General features: G+C 40.0%; 1 protein-coding gene and 1 pseudogene across 2 annotated transcripts in view; one reads left to right on the top strand and one right to left on the bottom strand.

The window, feature by feature from the left end:
• The window catches only part of LOC120767903 (trans-1,2-dihydrobenzene-1,2-diol dehydrogenase), a 240,011-nt gene that overhangs the window by 138,604 nt on the left and 73,517 nt on the right, over positions 1-27,890 (bottom strand). The gene's annotated exons all lie outside the window — the stretch shown is intronic.
• On the top strand, positions 1,201-1,769 carry LOC120767603 (annotated as a pseudogene).

Genomic DNA, 27,890 nt, shown 5'->3' with positions numbered 1-27,890 from the left:
AAGAAAATAAACGCCAAATCAAAGTCGTCGAACGCAACAGCGGAGTAAATGTTTTGAAAAGCCAGCAAAAGGAATTGCTTCCAGGAATTGTCAACAACAAAGCAACCAGCAGATATGCGGATCGCTGCAAAAGAAAAGTGTATGCACCGAGTTGTTGTTGTTGGTGTACGTGTTGGCGCAATCAAAATCGCTGAATTGGAATTCCAAAAAGTTGCTTATATAATGGCGCACCTGGCCGACGCTGTCCTGGTGTAGGTGGTGGCGCGCTGGTGATCCCAATTCAACTGTCTGTCAACGAAGCGCGCTTGTATGTGCTATATAATACATCTGTGAATGTATGCGGGCACACTCGGTGACTGACAAACTGACTTGCGCGGTGAATTATTTGACGCTTGACTGCGCATTCGCGCCAACATCAGCTCTGCGCAGCTACCTGTGTCATCTTCCCCCATCGGCTGTCGGTCTATCTGTCTGGCTGACTTCGGCGCTATTGTTCGCTGACCCCCTAACAGTAGTCCTGGCATACTTTGCCCTTTGGCAACATATCATATTTATTAACGATGAATTTGGCCGCTCGCCACACACAAAGGACACTGGCCCATTGTCTGCTGGCGCGCAGCTGCCGCTTTGATTCCTCCCAATTCATTTTTGGGTTTTTATCAATTTGGTGAATAAAAGAAAGAAGTTAATGTTTATGACTTGCGTCGGTTAGTTAGTTTGTTTTTGTTCTTTGAATCAAATCGTTTTGAATAAAAATTCGTTAAAGTCTTTGATGTCGGTGACTTGCCTTTGCATGCCGCGTTAGCCGCGCAATGCGTGGAAATTATTGTTGTCATTCGGCGCTGATTTTCATAGAATTCGACTTGAACACGCGTGCTTAGTTTATATTAATGGGAGATCTGTTCAACATTATTTTTGCTCACTTTTGTCATAGATTTTGGTTTCAGAATTTGAATAAGGTTCTTTTATATCAAGTTAATTATGACTAGTATTCATACCTAGTGCCATCTCTAGCTCAGCCCCCTTTTCCTTCTTCACCACTTAATACATTTTGAATAAGGTATTTAAGAGTATGAGGGATTCAGCGATGTTCGTCATGGTTAAGCGAGGAACCTCTGGAACTCATTTGGGTTCTGCACTTACTTGGAAGACTAGATATAGACAGTATTGTCCATTAGAAAACACAGAGCCACAGAAATTATGCCGCCATCATTAAATGGTATCAGGCCAACAATAGGGGACAGGGCAAGCTTCTTAGGGCTTATTTATTGCCCTCCCTTCCACAGAAGAGTGGAAAAGGATTGAAGTCAACAGAAACGAAGGGATAAGCATCTAAAAGGATGGGTCCAAACTGCATAATCGAGTGAGAGGTGGTGTCTTTTCAGCCAAGCTAAGCACCAAAATCGCCTTCCATCCAGCAGATCACTGCAGTGTATTTTATTGGGAGATCACAGCAATTAAAGAAAATATTGTAGTTCTGACAAGGAGAGTGCTCACAACAAGGAATATATTTATATATACAGATAGCCAATCGACTTTAAGACCACTAAAATCCTTAGGATCCTGTCGAAGGCAGTGATGGAATGCCTTGATCTCTTAGTAGATTTAACGGCCTATTTCGCGGTAAATCCGTAATGGGTTCTAGGACAAGCGATATTCTTGGCAACTGTGAAGCAGATGAACTAGTCAGAACAGGCATCACTCTACAATTAGACTGCGGAAAAGTGGGAATTTATATGGCTACTTGCAGATATTTAATCGACAGGTAGTACTACAGGTCGCTCTCTAATAGGCAGTCATGGCAGTAGACTAGTAACACCATATAATGCCTATTGTAAAAACTGTCAGGAGATAGAAGAAGAAGAGACTATAAACCACCTTCTATGCGAATATGTAGCTCTGTATGCCGAAATAATCTCAAATGTAGGTTGAGAGTTCCTTGATTTCGATGGTTGCATAGATATAACATTTTGTACTAATGAACTTCAACAGAAGCTCAGGGTGGTTCAGAGAGCAGACTATAGAGTGAGGGGATTTTGGTTTCAGTGGTTTCACAATGGCAGTGACAGCCAACGGAAGTCAGTCAGAGCCATGATAACCAATGAAAAGCGGAGGGCGGCAAAGAGAAGAATCAGGAGAGCCAGTAAAATCCAATATGAACCAGGGAGAGATCCGCTGATAAGGAAGAGTCAATCAGAGCAACTTAGGACCAGAATGAGAACACTTCACTTTGAACTACATAGTACAGAGCTTCTTAGTTTTCTCTTCAAGAATCTATTAATTTATCGGAACCGGCAATATCGGACAAATATAGCATATAACTGCATACAAACTGAACGATCAAACTCAAGTCCTTGTATTGCACAGATTATTATCGAAGGCATAGCAGCAATCTTCAAACATATTGTTCAGAATAAAGAACTATACCATACAGCTGTCATTCAAATTGACCAATCAAAATCACAATCCGAAAGGGACCCGGATTTTTTATCCAGTCAAGGACTGTCAACCTGGCAGAATTCTTCCGCTACAACAACATCATCAAAATCACAATAGATGTATTTTTATACCAACGAGACAAGAACGTTTGTTCTTGTTACTTCTTTCAAGAATAAATGAAGAAGACAGAGATGTAGTTTAAAGAGAACTTCGGATATAGGTCAGAAAAATATCAAAAGTCAAAAATTTTTGGTCAAATTTCGTTCTCGGTGACAATTTCCCACTTTCTTTTCTCTGTTTGTGGACAAATAATTACATTCGCCAAAGGCATGGGAAGTGCATAGTCAAACCTATATTTTCTTGGCTTCACAGCCCAAACAACAACACCAAAAATTTCATTTCTTAGCAGTGCGGATCAAATTCGATCGGATTATCTAGCACTGGTAAACGCAATGGAGTCTGTGGATTAAAAAACACTTCCGTGTCGAGCGCCAAAGGTGATCATAAAAAACACGAAGCAATAAAAAATAAAACTTTGTCACCTTTCTGCTGGCAACAAAAAATAGTGTTGAAAGAGAACTCACAACCATGCATGCACACATACTTTAGCAACATTACATAGCAAATACTTCCGCTGCGCCGGCGCAGACGCAGCAGCTGGGGCGTTGAACAAACGCAAACGCACTTTACGCAATCAATTTATTTCTGAGCTGAAAGAACATTTCCGAGAGGTAAAAAACAAAATTATTAACAAAGCGTATAAAAATGATTATAAGTAATAAGAAGTGAGTATGGGAATATATGTGTGTGCGCAAAATCTCTGTGGCAGCGTTCAAGGCGCGGAGCCAAATCGATGGTGCACACAGCTGATCGGCTGCTGCTTGCTGGTGTTGGTGACGCTGCTGGTGCTAATGACAACTGCCTCCAGCAGCCACACTCTCAACACTGCTAATAATTGCAGCCCCGCTACCCGCTTGGCAGCAGACACCGCTAGCTGCACTTTGATTTCTTAAGGTTTCTTGATTTTTTTTCGCTACTATTCTTCTACTTGGCGCAGCTGTGCCGGTGGCAACTTGAATATGCACCACAACAACAAGAACAACACTAGCAACCAGCCATGCACCCTTCATCCCTTAAGCGAGACTTTTCAAGTCTAAGACTGGCGTTCAGTTGCTAGGCGCTCGGCTGCACTGCTGATGCAGGCGAAGATGTCCTTTTATTGCAATTGCAAATGTTGTTGTTATTGTTGTTGATGATGCTGATGCTGATTTTGATTTTAAGTTCTTGCCACCACGTGGATGTCCTCAGCATGTCTGCGTATGTGTAAGAGCGTCTGCCAGCTGGCTGCTGACTGCCGGTGCGCCACATCTATGCATGGACACACACACATAGACACTTACGCCTTTTGTACTCCGCAAACAAAATGTATGCCGTCTCGGCCGTTGACTTGCATCTGCATTTACTTTTCTTTGCAATCAATTTCGTTATATTTTTGTGACTAAAACAACAAAACAACAAAACAACAAAAATGACAACAACAGCAAGCAAAAATGTTACAGTAAACAATGCATGCAACAAAGATTCTTTCAAATTTCGCCTCACTTAATGGGCAACGTGTGGCTCTGCGGCTCCTTCATCCAATGCAATGCTGCCACGCGCATGTGCAACGTCTCCTTTTGCGCAGCGCACCCATTTTTTGCATGCTCTATTTCCTTTTATTCTCTGCTACTTTGGCATCTTTTCAACTATTCCTTGCATCCACGCTTGGGTAATGCAACCGCAATTGTTTTGCATTTCATTATGTTTAGCATTGTTGTTGTTGTTGTTGGAATTATACAAGTATATGCTACTTGGCGCGCTGTCTTGGCATGTGCAATGATTTCCTTGTTTATCCTTGCAAATTTTGCATTTTCAATTATGCGTTTTTTTGTTTGCGCTGGCGCATGCTTCACGTGCAACATGGTTCCGGTTCGGGTGTTGCATAACAGCTGATTTTGCGTTTCGGCTTATTTGCTTGATGTAGAGATCATATGCGAAAATACATATAAACAGAATTATACGCTTGTGCCTTGCTTGGCGACCGATGTAACTCCCTGCTTATTATCACCCCTAGATTCCCTCCTCCGTCACACTTAAAAAAAGTGTGGCAGCTGCTTCGACAATGAAGAATATTACATAACACATATGTATATCGCAGATTGCTGATGAAAAGAATCGCAGACAGGTATGCAAATTACCACAGACTTGGTTAGAACCCTGAAGCAAATAAAATATTTCCCGCCAAAGAGCAGCTGAGTTTTTTTATTCTACTTCAAGCGCATAATTCTCCTGTAATTATAATATTTAAGTGTGCTGTCAGAGGAATAAACCGCTTCCTCAGTAAATAAAGAGTCGAGACTGAAGGCATTACATTTGGATTTTACTTAAAGACACTTGTCTGTGCTACATAGACTTTACAGACTATTTGGTCAACAAAAATTCCAAAGTAGATCAGAAATTCCACGTATGTACTGCTTCCAACTTACCAAAGAAGGTCTAATTCCTAATAGATCAGAAAATTTTAATTTCTCTTTGAAGACAATCAAAACCACTTTAAAAGACCTGTATACTCTGAGAAACTTTGCTACCAAAGATCAGCGCAATTATTAGTGATAATAAAAAAAATTATAGGGAGTTGACTTTTCGACCTCAAGAGGACATGTTTCAAACATCGTTGAGGGGTCTTCGCGAACATGAGCAAATACTAACATAAATCAAGTTTTAGGTCGTAAACCCTCTCCGGGCGATGTCTTATTGAACATTTAACGGACTACCTGTTTTTGGTCTTGTAGCTGTTCTAGGTCATTTAGTTAGCATATGTGAATTGGTTCAAAAATTGGACAATGGGCGCTGTATTGGTCGTGAGAGCCAATAGAAACCAATGAGAGCCATAGCAATCAATTAAAAGCGGGGAGAGGCAAGTAAAACATGTGAGAATCCGGTAAAAGCAAATGTGAACCAAAGAGAGATCTGCTGATAACCAGGAAGAGGCAATCATTAGTACTTAGAACCAGAAGGAGTACAAGGGAGGCAATCACAGCTACTAAGAACCAGAAGGAGAACAAGGAAGAGTCATTGAGAGCCAATGAGAACTCTGTATAGCCTGTGAAAACCAGGGAAAACCAGTAAGAACCGGCAATATAAACAGGAAGAGGAAATCTGAGCTACTTAGAACCAAAAGGGGAACAAGGGAAAGTCATTTAAAGTCAATGAGAACTTGGTAGAACCTGTGAAAATCAGAAAGAACCATAAGACCCGCAAGAGACAATAACTTCTAGGGAGAGCCATTGAGAACTAAATAAAGGAAATGAGAGTCAGCGGGAGCCACTGAGAGGCAGTTAAAATAAAGTAGAACTGGGAAGTACTAGTGAAACTGGGGAGACCCAATGAACACTTTGGGGAAACTTTGATGATCAGAGAGAGCCAGTGGGAGTAACCGAAAACCGAAAACTGACAACGAAAACTGGTGAGAACCATAATACCCAATAAGAAGCGGAGAAAGGCAATGAGAACGGAGGAGAACCAGTGATAAACAGATATAGCCTGTGAGAATCGGGGAGAGCCAATGAGAACCGGAGTCAGTAGTTAGAACCAATGAAAACCTGGGTGAGGCAAAAGAGAAAGATCCTGCAAAATGTTTTCCGTTGGATAAAAATCTTAGGTAAAGATAATGAGAGTCAGCGATAGCCACTGATAGCCATTTAGAAGAAAGTAGAACTGGGAAGTACCAAGAAAACTGGAGATAAGAAAACTTTGAGAATCATTGGGAGCCAGTGCGAGCAACTCAGAACCAAACAGATGCAATGAGAACCGAAAAGAGGCAACGAGAGCTAGTGGGAACTATAATACCCAATAAGAAGTGGAGAAAGGCAATGAGAACCAGTGAGAAACAGGTATAGGCAGTGAGACCCTAGGAGAGCCAATGAGAATCGGAAAGAGTAGTTAAAACCACCAAGAACTGGGGTGAACAAAAGAACAAGATCTAGATAATTGTCTCCCGTTGGATACAAAACGTAGGTAAAAATAATGAGAGACGGCGATAGCTCCTGAAAGCCAATTAGAACAAAATAGAACTGGGAAGTACTAGAGAAACTGGGGAGACCCAATGAACACTTTGGGGAAACATTGAGAATCAAATAGATCCACTAAGAACTTGGGAGAACCGAAGAGAGGCAACGAAAGCCAGTGAGAACCATAATACCCAATAAGGGTAAAGGGTAAAGGGCATTCTTCAGTGAGGAAGAACTAAACTTTTATTTTTATTTTTGTTCAGTCTTTTTTATTTTCCCAAACCGCGCTGACACTTTGCAAGCGAAAAAGATTTTTTTTTGCCAAAACTCAGGAACAATCGCAGACACTGTGTCTTAAGAATGAATGGTCTTAATGCAATCCCTTCTAATCGATCACCTAAATATAAAAAAGAGCCACATGTACATATATATGTATACATGTGGACGGGTTTGCAGATAATTATTTTGAAATCAAAGCGGAAAATAATTAAACAAAACTCCACTCCAAAAGCAAGCTAATGAGCTATGCTTATTTAGACAGGCATACACATATACACACTTATAAAACATGGCAAATTATTTTCATTGCAATTTAATGGCAAAAAGGTCTCAATCAAATTCATAAATAAATTCAAATGCAAATACAAGTAAGCAAGCAATCAACTAAATAGACATAAAGTACATGCATACATACACACATACACACAAACAAGCAACTGCAATTGCCAACAACAAAGAGTGCCTATTCATTTCCATGTCAACAACTAAACGGTAGTAAGACCCCGCATTGCAATGCAGTGCAAAGCAACCCCTCAGTGACAACACAAACGCAATGGTGAGTTGCGCATGCGCGAGCGCACTAAGCACACATACCCACACCACACATACACGCGCACACATGCATGGCTTTCATATTAAGCACAACGATTAATCAAAACGTCAATCACCTGGCGGACGTCGGGCCATACAAATGCATGCAATTGTACTGCTCAAGGATGCAACATACGCTGCCACATACACACGCAACAACACAACAACTGGATTAATAAGAGCAGAAATACATAATAAAAGTAATAATAATATGATTTAGATACGAACGACAAGTACAACTCGAGTGCTGCGAAGGTGAAGTGAATGCTTTTGAGGGGCTTTGTTCGGAAAGTGCTTGTGCATTGCATATATATATACATATGTGTGTGTGTGTCTGTGAGTGTTTGTGAGTGCCAGTGAAATGCAAATAATGTCGTTTATAACGGTATGTCAACAAATATGCAGCAGAACAGGAAGAAGCAATTTAAATTGATATTGAATTGTCGTTCCCTTATCTACCCCAAAGGATCCGCAGGCGGCGGTCGATGGGACTCGCAGGAAAATATGAATCCCATAACTGGCAGAAAACTTGAAAATCACTAGGTGATTTTGACTTGATGTACCATGTAAATAATTTTTGGGTTTAAAAGCAATTTTTTATTTTTTTAATTTCATTGAACTTTTTTAATAAAATATTTTCTAATTGTATCGGAATCTGAAAAACGTGTGAACTAAATTCGTATTTTTCATGACGAGACGAAAATTCGAAATTTAATTGAAAATGACACGCGACGGAGGCAGTTTTAAGCTGTTCAAGTTATGCTAGGATCGACCTCTTAACCTTACCTAACCTCCCTATATGAACTTGAAAGTGTATAATTTTCAAACTGGTCCATCGAAAAGCCCCCGGCTTGATACACAAATGACTAGAATTAAATTTACATGATTTTTAGTTAGTCCTAACTAAGCACTCATAGTTCAGTCAAGGTTAAAACTAGCTGATTTTTGGAAGCAGCAACGAAGATCATAAAGATCTTACCTGCACCGATGAAATCTCGATTTTTTGTAACACCAAGCCTCCCTGTTATTGATACAAAAACCCTCATATACACAACCTCCCTGTTCTGGACAAAGAAACCCTCATATACAAGAAGAGGCAACCATTCCATAAAAATTGGATAATAACCACAAACACTCCCATTTATTGCCCATAAAGTGATATGATAACAGGTATTAGTAAAATCAATCAATATGCTCAACGAGCCAAATGTGGCAATTTTTCTTGTTTACATTGAACCAGAAATGGGCCTCTTCGCTGAACAAAATTTGGCTCGAAAACGTCGAATATTTTAGAAACTTTTCAAGAGCATATAGAATGAAGCAATGTCGCTTGGAAAGGTCGAGCGGCTTCAGTTCTTGTACCAGTTCTATTTTATATGCTTTCAATTTAAGATCTCGACGTGAAATGCGCCTAGTCGTTCCAAACATCAGTCCGAGTTGCTGCCAACGTCACCGAATCGACTCTCCACGGTCTTCGCTTACATTCTCAGCTACGGCTGCTATATTTTCTTTACTGCGTGCTGGACGTAGTCTCTTCGGTCGAATATTATCCAATAATGCTGGGTCCTAAGATAGGTGATGGTGTTGCGAATGCTATGCTCCATAGGCTGATTATATTGACACTAAGTTCTTTACAGAACGTGAAAGTTCGTAGCAAAGTTGAAAGATTTATAAACGTTTTTCAGGCGTAAGTCTTTACATGATGAAATGCCAAACATTACTAAACTATTCAAAAAAGTATCTCTACTTGGATCGGATATAAATACTGAAAATACTTCTTAGAAAGCGCTGTGAGATGCACAAATACCTCAAAGGATCCTGCAACCCATACAGAACCTTTTCAAAGATACTGTGGAAGCTATAAGAGTATTTCATGGTATTTATAAGTTCGAATAAATATTGTACTCACAGAGCCGATTGGTGGATCTTTGTTTGTCTTAGCTTCGGTAATCAAGAGATTTAGATAAGTACGGCTTGTTCGAGGGCTTCCGGTATTACCTTTAGAATGGTAAGAGCGTAGAAGTTTCCTCCTCGCTGATAGTAAGATTTTACCGCAATTACGTGGATATGATAACCTTCATATAGAGCAAGGCTAAACACGTGAAGGTGAGACCGACGAGAAGGCCTATAATTTCTTTTCTGAATTGGATCTAGTGAATCCTTGAAATCTTTAGATCCACAGAACATCGTCAACTTTCATCTGTTTTTCTTAAAAACTACCCTACCAACCCTAAAATTTACAAGTTTCTTATCTACATATTGTACTGCTTAATGAAACACTTGGCATTTCAGAAAAACAACAAGTCACTGCATTTTATCGGGCTTAACCAACACTTGACGCATACCCACACACACATATGCAAAGTAGTTACGCGAACCTAATCATCACCCCTACTTAAAGTCGTAGGAAGGAAGCTCAGCTCTAATTGCCACAACAAATGCTTACGTAGAAATTATTACAAATAAACGCTTTTGAAAATGTACTTGCATTTAATCTCATAATTCTTTTACCACGCTTGATTTTATTTGTAATGCTAAGCGTTTCCCTCTTCATAAACTTTTTTCTTGAGTTTGAAATACTTGAAAGTTATTATTTTCCACCCCACAGGTCTCACGTGTTGTTGTTTACAACTGTGCTGGTGCATAAATGTATTTGTTGGGGTGTGAGTGGTGAATGCACACACCTGGATGCGATTTTGTTCTTGGCAAGCAAAACAAAAAAAACAACGAAGAGCTTGTAAATAAGAACATTCAATATATACTACAAGACTAAGTCTCTAGTGCGCTGATAAGCAAACCGTTATTGATTGAGTACCACGAAAACAACAAAAAAGCAAAAGTTTGGCTTTGGGACAAGCTTTGCCTGGGTTGAGCACGGTCCTTGGCACGCAGTGGTTGTAGTTGCGGTGGGAAAGAAAACAATGAGACTGATTGTCGTCAAAAGATATGGAATTTTCGATTTCTAGTTTGTATGTGTTGGTGTGTATGTTTAACGGTCGAACTTATTTTCCTTTGCTTTTCAGACGTTTTGTCCAGCGATTCTCAGTACAGGCGCGGATCCAGAGTAGAATTTTGGGAGGCGGAACTATATAATTTTGAACCTGCAACTCAAAGTCAGGGTACTCTCCGCAGTTGATTGTACTTTATCAGTGTGTATTGGAAGACTGGAAAATCAAGAACTGACCAGATATTCACCATACGACAAATCTTTAAAAAGGCCCGTGAAAAGGGAATCGACACGCACCACCTTTTCGTCGATTTCAAAGCTCGACGGCACGACAAGGAGCAGACTTTATGTCGCAACATATGTCTGAATTTGGTATCACCGCAAACCTAATACGGCTGTGTAAACTTATCAGGAAGGACATCTCCGAGCTGTTTGATACCAAATGGGGTTTCAGGCAAGGCGACTCCCTATCGAGAAAATAATTCGATCTGCAGAACTTATTCGTGCAAACAAACAGTCATCGCACTTGCGACTTGGCTTCCTCATCACGACAGTCAAAACTTCGAAGTCGTAGTTAATTTCGACTATCTTGAAACCAGTATTAACACCAACAACAGTGTCAGCTTCGATATCCAGCGCAAAAGATCTCTTGCCAACAGGTGCTAGTTCGGACTGAGTAGCCAATTGAGAAGTAAAGTCCTCTCTCGACGAACAAAGACCAAACTGTATAAGTCACTCATCACCAGCCTGCTATATGGCGCAGAGGCTTGGGCGAAGACAGCATCTGACGAGTCTAGAGCTATAAAAGGGGTCTGTTGTCTTTCGCTCGTGAATGTCAAAACGCAGTTGCAGGTGCCCTGGTATCTGACTCATCTCAAAAGAATGCTCGGTTCGTAACCTGACTGAAATATTAGATATGAAAAAGTTGTCTGTGCCATGAGTGTCACGTATTCTCGTCAGGCATCAAGCACTACTCGTATGAACACTTTACACCAGTTTAATGCTCTTCAAGCGCCATCTGTAGGAGTTTCTATGTCATGTCGTAAGCCTCGACGTATCATGGATCTACTGTTATACACCATAGGCCAAGTAGCAGACGAAACAGTGGACTCTGTGTGAAGAACTTGCTCCCAGAATGGCGAAAACGTGAAGCAGAAGTGAAGCACAAGGATCACTGAGTACTATTATGCCAAATTATTAGGCCGATTTAGTGGCGAATTATCAAAAGATTCCTTTTGACGAAGGGAAAAGTGTGTTTCAGTCGAATTAAGTAACAGCTTTCACTATACCATTAATAAAACGATTGAGATGAGTTCAACTCATTAATTAAATCATCAAATCATCAAATAATTTTTTTTGTCAGACAACCAAACTTTGGGGCTTTGAAAGTCTAAATTTTAAAATCTTAAACAAATATCTGTATATGTACATATATTTCGTAAATCGTTCATCTACGATAAAAAATCGAGCAACAAAAGTCTTAAAATTCCTTGAAAATCGAAAGTAAGAATCTTAATGATCTCGAAAACACTTCTTTAAAATCCATTCTAAATTATTTCCATCCAATTGCGCAATTAATATTGACTGAGTTGAAGAAAAGTGAAAGCAAGGCGTGACGAATTCGGCATAAATAAATATGAGTGAAGAAATTCTATGCCTGTGTGTGTGTGTCTGTGTAAAACCAGGTGTCAAATGTGACAAACGAAAGTGAAATTGATTACTTTGTATGACAAACATACAAGCAAATAACAATGAGGTGCCGGGACGTTGAGCTTAGAACACTAAAACTGTCACTCGATTATACACACACACACACACACACACACTGAACGTTCACCACTGCTTGGAGGAACATTGTCACATTTATAATCAACATTATCAAGTTGTGATGATCAGCAGATACAACAATAATGCCAACAACATTAGCACCACCAGCGTTATCAAATAGACAACAGTTTAGCATGTCCAACGCTGCTGGTTGCTCGATGGTGACACAATGCGTGAATATCCGCTGAGCTAAGCACACACACACACTCACGCATTCACGTACTCGTTTGAGTTACACACAATAGTCAACACCTCAACGCTTTGAAATTGAATATGTAAATTGTTGTTGCGCGTATGCGCCACTCTTGCTTTCGATTGATTGTTTTCCACGCTTTGATATTTATTGATGGATAGCTGATAATCAAATAAACAATGTGACAGTTCACAGCGTTTTCCTGCATTCGCACCCGCTCTGTCTGAGGGCTAGTAGGAATAATATAACGAAGAAGGCATTAAAGGCATACAATTTTTTTTTTTATTAGAAAAAACTAGTTGCGTACTAGTTTCATTTAGAACAGTTTGTAACCACTTTAGGTAAGAATATTTATAAATTCATTCTTTAATCGCATTCTCTCCGAAACTATTTGATAACAGTGGACCCCGATCTCATGTCTAAAGGGTTTGAGAACACCTGATTTATATAACCTGACAACTTCCATGGGGATGCCGAGTCGGAATTTAAGTTCTTCCTCCCAGCGTAGACTTAATGAAGAAGACCTTTAAACAGTTAAGTAAAAGCATAATGCAGCTGACTCTCTAGCAAGTTTTGTCTATCCTTCTTGTCGCGTTCTTAATCACAATAGCTGTTTTTTATGGCTAAACGTTTTAGAATGGCGAATCGAACAGACAACTGGTTTAACCAAATATAAATAGAAGTACAAAGAGTAATTAGGTTGCCGGGGATAGATGTGGCTGTCTGACGACACTTCTAGGCCTTTAAGAGATCCAATTTGAAACCACCGGGACTAAAATCCCTTCACTTTTCTCTGAATTATCCCGTGAAGAAACCCTCGACTCTTTAGTTGCGATTCTTTTCCATACAAATGGAGCAGTCTTGCGTTATTCGTGTCGAGATCGAGTTGATAGCTTGTTCACTTATAGGACAGTATAATGATCCCTCTGAAAACTAAAGAATAATAAATAGGTTTTTGAAAATAAACAGCTGACATAAAAACTTTACTTCTCGTTAAAAGGAAAAAGTAGGAAAGGTAAGCGAATCAAGTTACGTATTTAAGTGAAAAACTTATTGATTAGAGTTTCCATCTCTACTTTCCAGCAAACTCAATGCACTCTTACCCTACAGGGCACAACAGCTCGTGGCCACTCTTTGATGTTGGTCATTTTTCATGGCGCTTGGACTCACAGAAATTTGCTTCTGACTGGTGAATATCAATTTGTTATTTTGATTGTTTCATTTACAAATTACTCAATACAGATTTTGTAATTGTTTGTAATTGTTTTCGCTTTAATTCACAGGAAAATGTTTTCCTTTCCAAACAATACCCTTTCATTGTGGGTTAATGATTTCGCTTGAAATCTTCATTTTCTCAGAAAACTTTTCTATCTTGAAAGTGAAAATGGGAGCATCTACAAATGCGATTCGGGAGCGTGAAGCGCCGTTCACACGGGCGTTAAAATTAGTTGTTAATGTGCGTACATTAATTCGCCGTTCCCACACAAGCTGTTTGGTCCACCACAATTACATATTCGACTGTTGTTATTGTTGTCATTTTTTGTTTTTTGTTGTGACAATTCATTACTCATTGATTGCCTGTAAATTTGTCAAAATCGACAGAACAAATGTTTACGCGCGGATTATCCTTTTTGACGAAATGCTGTGGACCACACGCCTCTCTTGGAAAATTTAAACAATTTATATGTAAATTATTTGTAATTAATGACTGCATCTAATTCTTCGATTTCTCAGAGTATTTCGTATGAGTTTGTGAGAAATATTCAAATGACATGCATTCAGTGGAAATATTTACATACATAACTTGGAGAATACATTTTCTTTAAGAAAACTATGTATCGGTAAAAATATTCTGTCACAAAATGAGGTGATGCAGAGATAATCAAAAACGGCAATACACTGGAAATCATAAAAATAGTTAGAGGGCTACATAATACAATGGGCAAAGTCTGACAGTACTACTGATACTAACTAGGGTAAGTTGTTCAGGCATGTTATATTTATGTATTATACCCACACATAGAAATCCGGGTCTATACATTTTACCTTGTCTTGTCGACCGCAGTGTGTGAAAGACTGAAGCTCACCGTAAACAAACTGATTGGACCTTATCAGCATGGCTTTAGACCTGGAAAGTCTACTATCGACCAGATTTTCACTATGAGACAAATATTGGAAATGACGCGTGAACGGAAGATCGACCACACCACCTCTTTTTAAGCCATCTTCGACACCACGAAAAGGAACTGCCTCTGTGCCGCTATGTCTGAACTTGGAATTCCCGCAAAGCTAATGTGATAAGAATGTGTAAGCTAATGTTGAGCAACACCAAAAGCTCCGACAAGATCCGGATACAAAGAGACCATCACAACTATCGTGTTACTTCTTCAACCTATTGCTGGAGAAAATAATACGAGCTGCAGAGCTAAATAAAGAAGGTACAAACTTCTAACTATAAGAGTGTGATATTAATATCAATGGTCTCAACAACCGGGCCGGTAGTTCAGCTTTCTCTAAACTACACGTCACTGTTGATAGTCATAGCTTTGAAGTCGTATATAATTTCGTCTATTTTGGAACCAGCTTCAACACCAACGAGAATGTCAGCATTGAAATCCGACGCAGAATCACTTTTGCCAACAGGTCCTACTTTGGACTAAGTAGGCAATTGAAAAGTAAAGTCCTCTTCCGACGAACACAGATCAAACTCAACCAGTCCCTCATCATTTCCGTCCTGTTACATGGTGCGGAGTCATGAACAATGACATCATCTGATGAGTCGGTCTTAGGAGTAGTCGAGAGAAAAGTTTTGCGGAAGATTGATGGTCCTTTACGAGGTGTTCGGCAGACAACGGCCGCATTGTCCGGATGGAGGAGAACACTCCAGATCCAGGTTTTCTATTCAGTATCCGCCGGTGAAAGCAGAGGAAGTGTAAGACCTCCACTCCGTTGGAGAGATCAGGTAAAGAAGAAGACAAATAGCGAAAAAGAGAAACCTGTCAAGCCATTTAATATTGAAACATGTTATTACTGTAGTATAAGAAGGCACATCCGTCTTACTAACGACCCAAATACACTACAAAACTCAATTAAGTTTGATAAGCAAAAGCCTTAGTTTTTAATTCGAAATTTCCTCTTAGTTACTCGAATAGCTTCAAGTTAGGAGGCTTGGCTTCGATAGCGAGTGTTATGGAACAAATAATATACGTGCAGATATACGTGGAACTTATCGTTTTCTGTCGAATTTATACGGCAAATGGCGGTTCAGATGTTCCTTTCCGACTAATCTTCATGAGAATCTATTTAAAATATGTTCACCTCTACACGCTGTGCTTTCTATTTTGCAAAATTCTCGATATATTCTACATCAAATTTCTATCTATCTAAATTTCTAGTCCGCACTCGACCAAGTGGCACCATCCGCTCAACCCACTTCCAAACTGCGGGAGTCGCTTATAATAACTATATTATTCTCAACTCAGAATTGTTACAGTATGTAAGTACTTATATTATTTCGGAGCACTCAAAACCGCAATTATGTTGTCAACTCAGCAAGACTGTATTTGTTGCGGCACTTGAGTTTGCATAACGAACCAGAAAATATTAAATATTTTGCAGGCCCAGAATTTTCCCACCAAAACCAATTAAATTTCAAGCAATAGCTCTAGCTACCACCCGCCAACGCGCCTGCGCCTGCGCACACTCACAAACCACAACTCAATAATATTCGCAAGCAGCCGAACGCTGCAAGCGACGGGAAGCACGCAAAACGCACTTGAGCCGCGCTACATGACAACACGTGACTGTAGCCGCAATCTACGGCCAGCCACCGTTCGACCAAACCGCAAGACCACTTGCGTCTATTCAAATCTCTAACAACAGTTCACAGTTCTAATGTCCGCCATGCACATTTCTCGCATACAAGCACAACAAAAACAACAACGCAAAACTCGCATTAGCTAAACACCGGCACTAATGTCCCTTAAGACGAGGAAATTTGTTTGGGAATTGTGGTAATTTGATGTGAAACAGGTACTTGAGAAGCGGACGTTTAGTCGGCTTTTAACGCCTACTTAGTGGCTAACAAGCAGCCTAAAGTCAAGTGACTGCCACTACTCGGCTACCCAAGCTACCTGCCACAATTTGTGCCCATCAGCGGCAAGTAGCCGGCAGCGTCAACACCATTGTTGTCTGCATAACAACAACCTGAGCGCTCGCTCGTGATGTGACCAAGTCAATATGCTGAATCTCTTCTGCGCATGCGTAGCTCTACTCATATTTGCTTTTGTTGTTGCTGTTGGTGTTGTGCACACATACACACCGCGTCATTATGGCATGTTGACAGGTAAATATTTGCCAATTCTAACTGCCACTTAGGCGGCAGCGGCCAGTGCTGCTTCAGCCTCGGCTTGTCGGACGGTGCGTGATGTCTCTGTTAGTGTCGTTGCGCGTGTCAAGTGTTCGCCGTTTTGTTTTAACACTTGTGTTCGGCCATTGTAGTCGTTGCTTTTGCACTCCACCAACTCGGGCACTTGTTGTGCGCTGCTACCTGTTATTATTTGACTCAGCAGTCTGCGCGCCTGCGCAAATCTCCACTGGGCATGTGAGATCGCTTGCTTGTCTTGTGAATCGCCCAACTGTGACGTAGTACGAGCATGTGTAATTAGGTTGGGTGTGTGTATTTATCAAGTGGCTGTTTTGCGAGTTCTTGCTAATTTGTATGGTAATTGTCGGTAATTGTTGATAATTATTGGCAATTACAAAGTGTAAAATGCATTATTTACTAAAATTTGTTGTATTAATATCGCGTGCGATGACAGTCGTTAGTGTGCTTGTATATTTTATTGATTTCAGCTTCTAGAAATAACCAAACAGTCATTTTCTACAAGCTTCCCTTAAGGCGAATTTTTCGCCAGCAAAATCACGCGCCATAGGCCGGAACAGTTTGCACTCACTTGGTGCAAAGCTTGGACTATAAGGTGAATATATAGTATAAGAATCCTAACTAAGGTTCTATAGCGTCTGGTGTTTCACTATGTATGTATGTAGCCTGGCGTTTTGCTAAGGACACAGGATTTATCTCCTACCGGCTTCTTCTAAGCGATTGCTTCCTTCCAACTGTTGGCAGTAGCAGCCCGAATACACAGTTTTTGTCATAGAAAAGCAGCTCTTAGTAGTTGATTCGCTTCCGATCCCACCAAGAGCTTAGAGTAACCTTCATAACCATAAATTATGGCTTGGTCACCGTTTGCGCCGACTCACCGCGATTCGACCACGTTTCATAACCAGTAACTATCCGCTTTAAAAACGGTTTGTTTTTATTGCGATACAGCAGCGACTTGAAAATGCGAAATCGGTCGTTTTACCAGACCTTACATTACTCATAAAATTAAGACAACCTTATCTTGCAACATTTTTTTCTTATTTGAAGCGAACAGAACAAAAAATGCTTCTTTTACCCTTAATCTTCTAATTAAGTTTAGCCGAGTTTACCACAAGTTTTCGAAACATCATATGACGTAATTTCGTGTTTGTCCGGAGAGTAATAGGACTGATTTTCTTCCGCCATGACTGCACTTTGGAGCGTGCGCGCACCGACTGGATTCGGTAGAGTGCGTTCCTAGCTAATGAATGAGTGACTGGTCAGTTATCTCCGAGCACCTGGCGAGTCAGGACAAACATTTTCGCACGAATTGTTTTTGTGAGTGGTGCAAGATGATTATTGTCTTTTTTGAAATCAAAGACATCGTTCACACAGTTTTACATGGAAGTCCTCAAGAGACTCAAACCAAAGGTCAATCGGGTCTGACAAGGCATTGCAGCCGATTGGAAGTTGCAAAACGACAACGCCCCGGCTCACACCGCGTGTGACTTTCTTATCAAAATTCACTTTCTATAAAGAATATATTTCGCGCGTTTCACTCAACTTTTGGCCAACATAATCGGTCTACGGAGCGTACTTTTTGCAACACCAACACACATTTTGAGACCCAGCATTCATTATGGACCACCACCCACCCTATAGACAACGTTCAGCACGCAGTGTAGAAAATATGGCAGCCGTAGCTGAGAATGTAAACGAAGACTACGGAGAGTCGATTCGGCGCCGTTCGCAGCAACAAGGACTGTTGTATGGAACGACTTGGCGCAATTTACGTTGAGATCTTAAATTGACTCGACTTTCTCAAGTGACATAACTTCGCTCTATGTTCTCTTGAAAAGTTCCAAGAAGATCCAACGTTTTCCAAATTTTGTTCATCTATGAAGCCCATTTCTAGCTCAATAGGTTTGTAAACAAGCAAATTTAAGGTATTTGGGGCAAATAGCAACCTGAAGGGATTCAAGAACTGCCACTTCATCCAGAAAAAACAACAGTTTAGTGTAGTTTGTGGGCTGGTATAATCATCGCTTAATATTTCTTCAAAAATGATGCCGATGAGAACGCAAACGTCTGTTATGATAAGCGACTAGTTGATGCCTGAAATTGAAGCTCAATAATATCTCGGCAAAATTTGGTTTCAACAAGTTGGCGCCACTTCCCACACATCCCATCAAGCAATGGATTTTTCGAGATAACACTTCGGTCAATAGATAATTTCACGTTTTAGGGAGGTCGGTTGGCTACCAAGATCGCGTGATATCGCAACGTTATATTTTTTTCCTGTGGGGATATGTAAAGTCTTAAGTCTATGTGGACAATCCTGCTTCGATTCAGGCTTTGGATAAAACATCACGCCAGCTACCAGTCGAAATACTCGAACCAATCATAGAAAATAGGACTCAATGGAAGGACCATCTGAGTTGTAGACGTGACTAACATTTGAAAGCGATAATCTTCAAAAAATAAATTGCAGAGAATGTTTTTTCGAAAGGCCCACTAAATTTGAATTTATTTGTGTTTTTTCTTTAAAAAAAATGTAGGAGACCTTGAAATAGATCCATTAAACTTATATATATATATGATGTTATATTCTGGTCTAGCTCGGGTTGTGGATAAACCTATTAAATATTATATTTGAACAACTTGTAGTCACGAAAGGTAGCATATAGCAATTCGAATATTATAATTTTTTATGAATTGGAAGACGATAATATTTTAGATTAAGAAGAAATGTATTAAATTTAATTCAAAAACAATTTTCACTAAAAAAAGTAAAATTAACTGCTTAAGTTACAACTTTTCAGAATTTTACTTGTGTTCTATAATATGTTTCTTTCAAGGAATTTTCCACCAAAAACAATTCTGATTGTAAAGCGATATCTTTCAAATGATTGGATTTTCTCAAGTAATACAATACCTTCGAGTATCGCTATTTATTAATATTTGCGCTTTCTTCTCACAATTTGAGCAATTAGTAGCTGCAGAGACTAACACAGCAGGATTGCTGACTAAGTGAATTGGAAAATGATTGAGCGCTGAGCCGCGAAAAGTCGAAAGCAGTAAATACCTTCAGGCCTCCAACTAAGGCGATTGATGTAAAGATCAATGAAGCCAACATGCAATGAAAACATAACGAGAAAGTCATGAGAACGATTAAAGCAGATTTGAAAGTGTGATAAGGTCTAGGTGCATATGTATGCGCGAGGGCCTAGAATGCCGAAAATTGTGAATTGACGCGCTAATTCGCGTCGTGTATGCATAAGCATGCAGAGAAATCTTTACTTCCAAAAATGCATAAATTTATATGAGCAAACATGTTCGATCACCTCACGTGTGCATCACATTTGGCCGCCAGTGACTGCATTTTAAAAATATGCACTTTGGAAAATTTCAAAATTTCATTCAAAAATTGGGAAACAAAATTCGGGATTCCGACGTATGTGTGGTTGTGGCTGATTCACACGTAGCGTTGCAACGCAGTCAGCGGTCAGACAGCATGACGCCAACGGTATGCTGAAAATTCTTCATCAGCAGCAGCGGCGCAAGGACTTCACACATGTAACTAAGTATATGAGGCTGCCAGGGGCGCAGGCGCCTAAGGTGCATTTGACATGGCTCATTGCACATGAGTGCCTGAGATAGCACTCGAGGAGCGAAGATGATGAAACGCAAGCCCGTTCAAGGAGCAAAACGCGTCGCAGCGAAAAGTCATTAAAGATGTTCACATATACATACACTACTGTTGTAAATATTTGATATACATATATGTATGTAAGGACGTCAGTAAATATGTAAGTATACAATATATTTGCAAATACCTACAATTTTCAATTTTTTTTTCTAAAATAATATCTAATCTAAAAACTATTCACAAAGTTAGAAAAGCAAATAGGATTCCATAATCCAGCAGCAACTTGAATAAGTTTTTCTTACTTTAGTCATTAGATTTATCTTCAGTGCGTATAGTAAAAGCATTCTACAGAGGTAAGGCGATAGATTATATTAAAAAACGAGAAAAACTGTTAACTTCTGTTGTACCGAAGCTGTAATAACCTTCACAAATAGACCGATATCGGCGGTTCGGAGAAGTGAGCGGCTTTTTGGAGAAAATGTTTCTGATCGATATCTCAAAAACTGAATAATTTGCATATATAGTATACAGACAGACAGAAGGACGGACATGCAAGGTCAAAACTACTCGTCACTTAGATCATTTAGATGTATCTTTCCTTCTAGGTATTACAAACAAGGTTCCGGGAAAATAAGAGTACTAGGAGAAACGCATAAGCAGATCCAAAAAATCGAAAAATTTTCAGCTCAAATGGTAGCAAACGCTTTAAATTAGAGGAATAAAACTTAAACAGCTGACTACATCTTCTTTTCCATTAGATCGGAAGCAAAGATCAGAAAAGAGGTTAGGAGAAATCCCAGGAATACAAACTGGGATCTCTACACGCAGATATTATGATGAAGAGCTTGAAAAGGGCTTTACTACGCATGCCCTTCGCTGCGACTCAAGCTCGAAACGAAGCCTCCTTGTTGAAACTAGGAGCTTGGGTCATGCAGACGCAAAGTACGGAATTGCTACAACTGGGCCTAGCTAGCAGAAAGCGCGGACTTGTGGAACGAATGTAGAGATCTTTTAAGAAACTGCAAGAAGTCGGTGCGCAGGACTAAACGAGAATCCTGGAAAAACTTTTGTAGTGAATTTGAAAAGACCAACGAGGTGGCAAGACTTAGGGAACTATTATCCCATCTCGCTTGGTTTAATACGCAAAAGTAACGGAGTGTGGACGGACAACTGCCAGAACTCATTAGAAGACCTAGTCAGTGTGCACTTTCCGGGCTGTAAAAATGCGACAAGTTCTAGCTACAAAGAGGGTAGTGCGTTAGACGTTCTCGAACACATCTTTACAGCGAATAAAATAGAATGCGCAATCAGCTCATTCGACCCATAGAAATCTCCGGGGCGGACGAAATCATTCCAGCAATGCTACAGAATGCGGTCTGCCTACCAGTGCCATGGCTAAAAGCTTTTAAACACTCATGGAGAGAAGCTTTAGCAGTTTTCATACCGAGGGCAGGTAGAAACAACCCAGCCTACTCAAATGACCTATAAGCTTAACTTCCTTCCTGCTGAAAACGCTAGAGAAGATCTTTGATGCGCACATTAGGGCCGCAGCGCCTCCTAAATGCTTTCCCAAGGCGCAGCACCCATATACGAATGGCAGAGCAGTAGAGACTGCAAACCATACACTGGTATTTATTATCGAAAGGGCTCTTGGATATAAGTATTACGCTCTTGGAGCATTCCTGGACATTTCTGGAGCGTTCAACAACGTCTCTAACGTCTGAGTAGTATCCAGTCAATAGGTGTTGATCTCGCTATACAACGCTGGATCAGAAGCCTTTTCACCTCTAGATGGATAAAATCAGAATGTAAAGACGCTAAGATTACCAATCAAGTCTGCAGAATTACTGCCCAAGGTTGAGTGCTATCTCCGCTTTTATGGACAGTAGTGGTGATTAAACGGGTAAGGAACTTTAAAAGCAAGGACTCTAAATATATGAACTCTGAAAAATATTAGAAAAAATCATCAATAGTATTACTGAAATTCGAAAGATTCGTTGTGTTGCCGTGGACAACTGTAAGTATGTATGTATCACTGTGAGAAGTAGAACGCGCCAAAAGCACAGCATGCCACTGCTTGCCAATTGCTTATTTGTTATTGCTATTGTTATTTGTTGTTTATTCAGCTAAATGACTGTGTGAGAAAATGGCCAAAAATCAGCGCTGCTCACTTTCCGCAATCGGGCATACATATGTACAAATCAGCCGACCATTCATGCTTTCGACGGGAAACGTCGTTTTTTCCGCACACACAACAGCGCCTACCAGACGCCTTTAGCACGCCTGTTGCTGAGCTATGTTAGTGTGCATATATGTATACCGACTTTTATATGTGTGTGTGTGTATCCATGTGATGCTTTGAGGTGCAACAAATGCATTACAATTAGCATGTGGCATATTAATGCACCGAAAAATGCCTACATATGTAGAATGCATATGTGAAAGTTAGACACACACACATACATACATGCAAACGTACATATTTATATACTCATATGCATTTATAAATATATGCCAGCACGTGTGGACCCATATGTAGATGAATGTATGTACATATGTACATGGAGTCAGCCCTCAATTGGCACACACGTGTTGTATCACACTACCTTCGACTAACGGACCTCACCGTTGATTGTAGCACGTACGCCTATAACACGTGTGTGAAAATCTCATTTCATCTATTTATTTGTTATGTTTTTTGCTTCCCGCAATTTTCTAAAGTACACTTCACACTGAATGAAGGTGAGCGAAAATTTCTCGCGGCAAGTACTCACAGACATACGGATAAACAGCGATACGGGAGTGCAGTTGCTGTTGCACGTATGGCACGGCACTACTCGAAATTTCCATTAGGCCACGTCATCTGTATAAAATGTGTGCAGCAGCGAGAAATCTCACACACTTCCATATAAGTAAATAATATATAATGTACATATGTGTACACACAGGCTGGAAATCAAGTTCATACGTGTGATTCTTAGGAAAATAGAGTTTTTTGCAAATAAACCCTTTTGCATGACTTTGATCAAGCATTTTATGCATAAGTATACAAATAACAATATATGTATGTATATATGTATTCAAACCGCACCTTTGTAGCCCAAAAAAACAAAATATTTCAAGATCTATCCCTCAATTTGGCATCTCCACTATAAAAGTAGCCCCCTGGTTCCTTCAGAGCTCGATATAACGTAGTTGTCCCTTTAGATCGTAGACGAAGTTTGAAACAAAGTGCCACTTCTTGCTTCGAAGAGTGGAAAAACTGGATGATACAACAGATCTCAACGTCACGAGACTGTAACGTCACTATTGACAGCTAAAGCGTTCATCTGTAGTAGTGGAACTGAGTGGGTTGGGTCTCGGAGTGGAGTAAATAATATTGTTAAAATCCCTTTGTTAACTTAGTTTCAGAAAGCTGGCCTCTTCTTCTTTCCAGCAAAAGGCGAACTTCCAAAAAACGAAGGCTATACGGATACTTCTTACCAAATACAAGCTCACGGCACTACCTGTACGACAACATAATATTTAATATGAAGCTTTAGTCAAGCGATTATCTTCTCTATCATCGCCAGTGTTCTTTGTATAATATTTTAGAGTTTTACTTAGCACTTATAGGAGCTTAGGACTTTAGAGGATAGAAAAAGTTGGAACATTTTTTTTCGATTTTTAACCGACCAGTGTACCCCCGATACGGGTCGAAAAAATCTTCTCAACTTTTTCTAACCTCTAAAATCTCTTGCGAAAGATCAGCGAACCAAATTATTGGAGTCGAAAACGGAGGTACGAAGCAGACTCCAGCCCATCAGCGTGGTTTTGTGATTGATTGATACATTCTTGTATGAAAATAATACCGTAACATCCGTTCCGGTAGTTTTGATTTAAAAGCTGGACTACGACCCGGAAGCCAATGGCAAGCTAAACATTCTATAACAAACTGTTTCGAATCATACAAAGGAAGATCGATGAATAGTTATTACAACAGTTAACGTAAGAAAACCTCATGGAATGAATTTGCGAAGCCCTGTTGTAACGCTGCAAAATCGATCCATTTCCGAAGCAGATGTGATGAATCGCGGTGAGCGCAAATAGTCACCAAGCTAAGTTTTACGGTGAAGGAGATTTCACTATGTTTTTCCTGGAACTGTCAGATAATCTTCTACTATGAAGTGTTCTCTGTTAGCAATTATCCGTTTAAAGAACAACAAAGCAGCGGAGGCTGATGAATTTCCGGCCGAGCTATTCAAATACGGCGGCGAAGAACTGATAAGGCGCATGCATCTACTTCTTTGTAGAATATGATCAGACGAAAGCATGCCTGACGGTTTGAATTTAAGTGTGCTCTTTCCAATCCACAAAAAGGTAGACCCGACAATCTGCTCCAACTACCGTGGGATAAACCTCCTCAATATCGCATATAAGGTTCTATCGAGCATATTGTATGTCAACAAACTAATTGGACCTTATCAGTGTGGCTTTCTTCTTCTTAATTGGCGTAGACACCGCTTAGCCGATTATAGCCGAGTTAACAACAGCGCGCCAGTCGTTTCTTCTTTTCGCTACGTGGCGCCAATTGGATATTCCAAGCGAAGCCAGGTCCTTCTCCACTTAGTCCTTCCAACGGAGGGGGGTTTTCCTCTTCCTCTGCTTCCTCTGGCGGGTACTGCGTCAAATACTTTCAGAGCTGCAGTGGTTTCGTCCATCCGGACAACATGACCTAGCCAGCGTAGCCCTTGTCTTTTAATTCGCTGAACTATGTTAATGTCGTCGTATATCTCGTACAGCTCATCGTTTCTTCGAATGCGATATTAGCCGTGGCCGTTCGCGCAAAGGTTCATAAATCTTTCGCAGAACCTTTCTCTCGAAAACTCGCCACCTTCTGGAGAAAATAATTCGAGTTGCAGAACTAAACAGAGAAGGTACCATCTTCTATAAAAGTGTACAGCTGCTGGCATACGCCGACGATATAGATGTCATTGGCCCCAACAAGCGCGCTGTTATTTCTGCTTTCTCCAATGGGTCTGGTAGTGAACGAAATATCTTCTGTCATCAAACCTGCCGGGGGAGCAGATGAAGAGGAAGACCTCTACTCCGTTCGAAATACCAGACGGAGAAGGTTCTGGCTTCGCTTGGAATCTCCAAACTAAATTGGATCATTCTGATCTATTCTGAACTTAAACTTCAATTTAATACAAATATATTTGGCTTCCTTTCTGGTAGACCTTCTATATGATTCGAGCTTCAATTATAGTTCCAACCCAGCATGTAGTTTCTGTCCTAAACGAAAATTAACCTAGTTTCTTTGCTATTGACCGACCTAATAATTTTTGAAACACTCAACTCTGCTTATAACATACACATACATCTACACAATTTCAAACTACACCCAACTGGAGAAGTGAGAAATGAGCTTCTATCATCGCAATCAAATATATCTGTATGCACGTATTGTCGAAAATATTTATGTTTAATGAAGATGCAGTTCAACGATCGTTAATGATCAAATGTAAATGAAACAGAAGTCAACTTTGTTAATAAAGCAAGCATGAAATGAATTCACATAACGGTATCTGCATATATCAATATGTATATGACGCGGTAGGGCTTCAAACATGCAAGTGCTTCTAAGACCCTAACGTAAAATCGAATGACCTAGAGGGATCTGAGGTTATTCAACCCTGTTGGAGGTAAGCTATTTAGTGTCAGGGGGATATGCAGATGTAGGAATGAAGGTGTGCAATCGATGATGCTCATAAATAACTACACAGCAGCCGCATCTTCAGCCACACTTAAAGTTGCAAAGCTTTTTATTCACAAGCAAATTGCATACCAAATCAGTGAATGTATATATATATACTAAATATATATAGTATATGCTAAATTTAATGTGCATATATATATGTCGTTGTGTTGCACACATTTGTATGTGTGTCTGTGTAGACCAATGGGAAGTTGTGGCCCAGTTTTTGTAAGTTTCGATTGATTTTCGAAACTCGAGCAGCCACTTACATACATACATATTCTCGTCGTATGTAAATGTTAGTTTACAACACTACACACATACACGCTCACAAAACACAAATGCAAAGTAAGCGACGTCACAGCCCATCTGCCGATGCCAATGAAGCCTATGGAGATGACTTGCCACAACAATAATAAAAAGAATATATGTAAAATTTAAATCCAGGCAAGTCTTTATATATTCCACGCTGAAAGCAGGTCAGTATTTAATGAAATCGTGTTGAAAGTGAAATTCGAGAAAAATTCGTAAAGTTTGATTTACGAAATAAATGCAACGCCAGAATAGCTTTCAGATTTTAGGCAATCGAGCAAGCAAACTCAAATATTTTGTCAACATTTAAACATTTTAAATCTCAGTCACCAGCTGCTAAACGCAAGACACATTTTGGTATGAAAGAGAATTGTGAAATGTCAACAGTAAATACCAGGATAGGGTTTGAGACTCGTCTAAAATTTAAACAAACTTAACACTTCCCACATTCGAATATTAAGCCGCAAACAGCAAGATGATTCGGGTGATTTCCAAGAGCTAGGGTTCTGAGAATAAAGCAGAAGCCAAAAACGAGGAGTCGGAGTTAGAAGGCGACGATATGAGTGTCGATCTTTTTGACTAAGCAGCTTAGCACTAAAGTTGGGTTCAGATTTCAGCATTCGGTCATAATCTACTACGAATAGAGGTTTCTAAGGTCTGTCAAATAGACAAATTAGGAGATACGGAACTTCATTTCGAAGTGTGCGTTTAAATTATTAGGAGGTTTATTATTTCATCTCCACTTATACCTAAAAAGTTGATTGCAGTTATAGTATTTCTGAAACACATCATTATATAAAAGTTATTTCAGGTGATTACCGAATTTCCCTCATCTTTTAGTAGATCTAAAGTCTTACTCCACGATTAATCCTCAATTATAATAGAATCCGGAAAAAAGGTAATTTTTATGCTTCCGGCTATTATCAGACACCTAATTAACAAGTATGTTATAAATTTAGCTAAGTCTCAATGGAGCCAATCGCTGGCTTGCTAACGTGGCATGAGTGGAATATGGGCCGTTCTTGCTGGCTATTAATATATAAAAGGAATGATATTCCATACCAGATTGCAGCATTGGAAAATACATCAAGGTACATGGCTGTCTCCAGATCGAAAAGTCACCAACCAGATCGATCATATTGCGATAGGAGGAAGGCTTGTCTCCAGTGTTTTAGACGTGCGTAGTCTCCGAGATCCTAAAATCGACTCGAACCACTATCTTATTGCAGCCAAGACACACTCCCGCCTCTGTGCCGCTAAAACCACACGTCAACAAACATAAGGAAGGCTTGACGACAATCGAACAATCACAATCGAATCACAACAGACAGCCGAACGATTTTCTACTCGACTCGCACTCCTGCTCTCTGAGGGCCGTGTCGCAGCAGAGAGAAAACGGACCACGCAACGTTACAATCAACCACAACACTTAGTGGATAAGATAGATACCGAGAGTTGAAGAGGGAAGCGAGACGCATTTGTTGACTAAACAAAGAGTGGAGGC

This window comes from Bactrocera tryoni, chromosome 2 (assembly GCF_016617805.1).
Source record: "Bactrocera tryoni isolate S06 chromosome 2, CSIRO_BtryS06_freeze2, whole genome shotgun sequence".
NCBI lineage: Eukaryota > Metazoa > Arthropoda > Insecta > Diptera > Tephritidae > Bactrocera > Bactrocera tryoni.
Note: the sequence above shows the minus strand (reverse complement) of the source record. Positions and strands in the feature narration are given on the sequence as shown.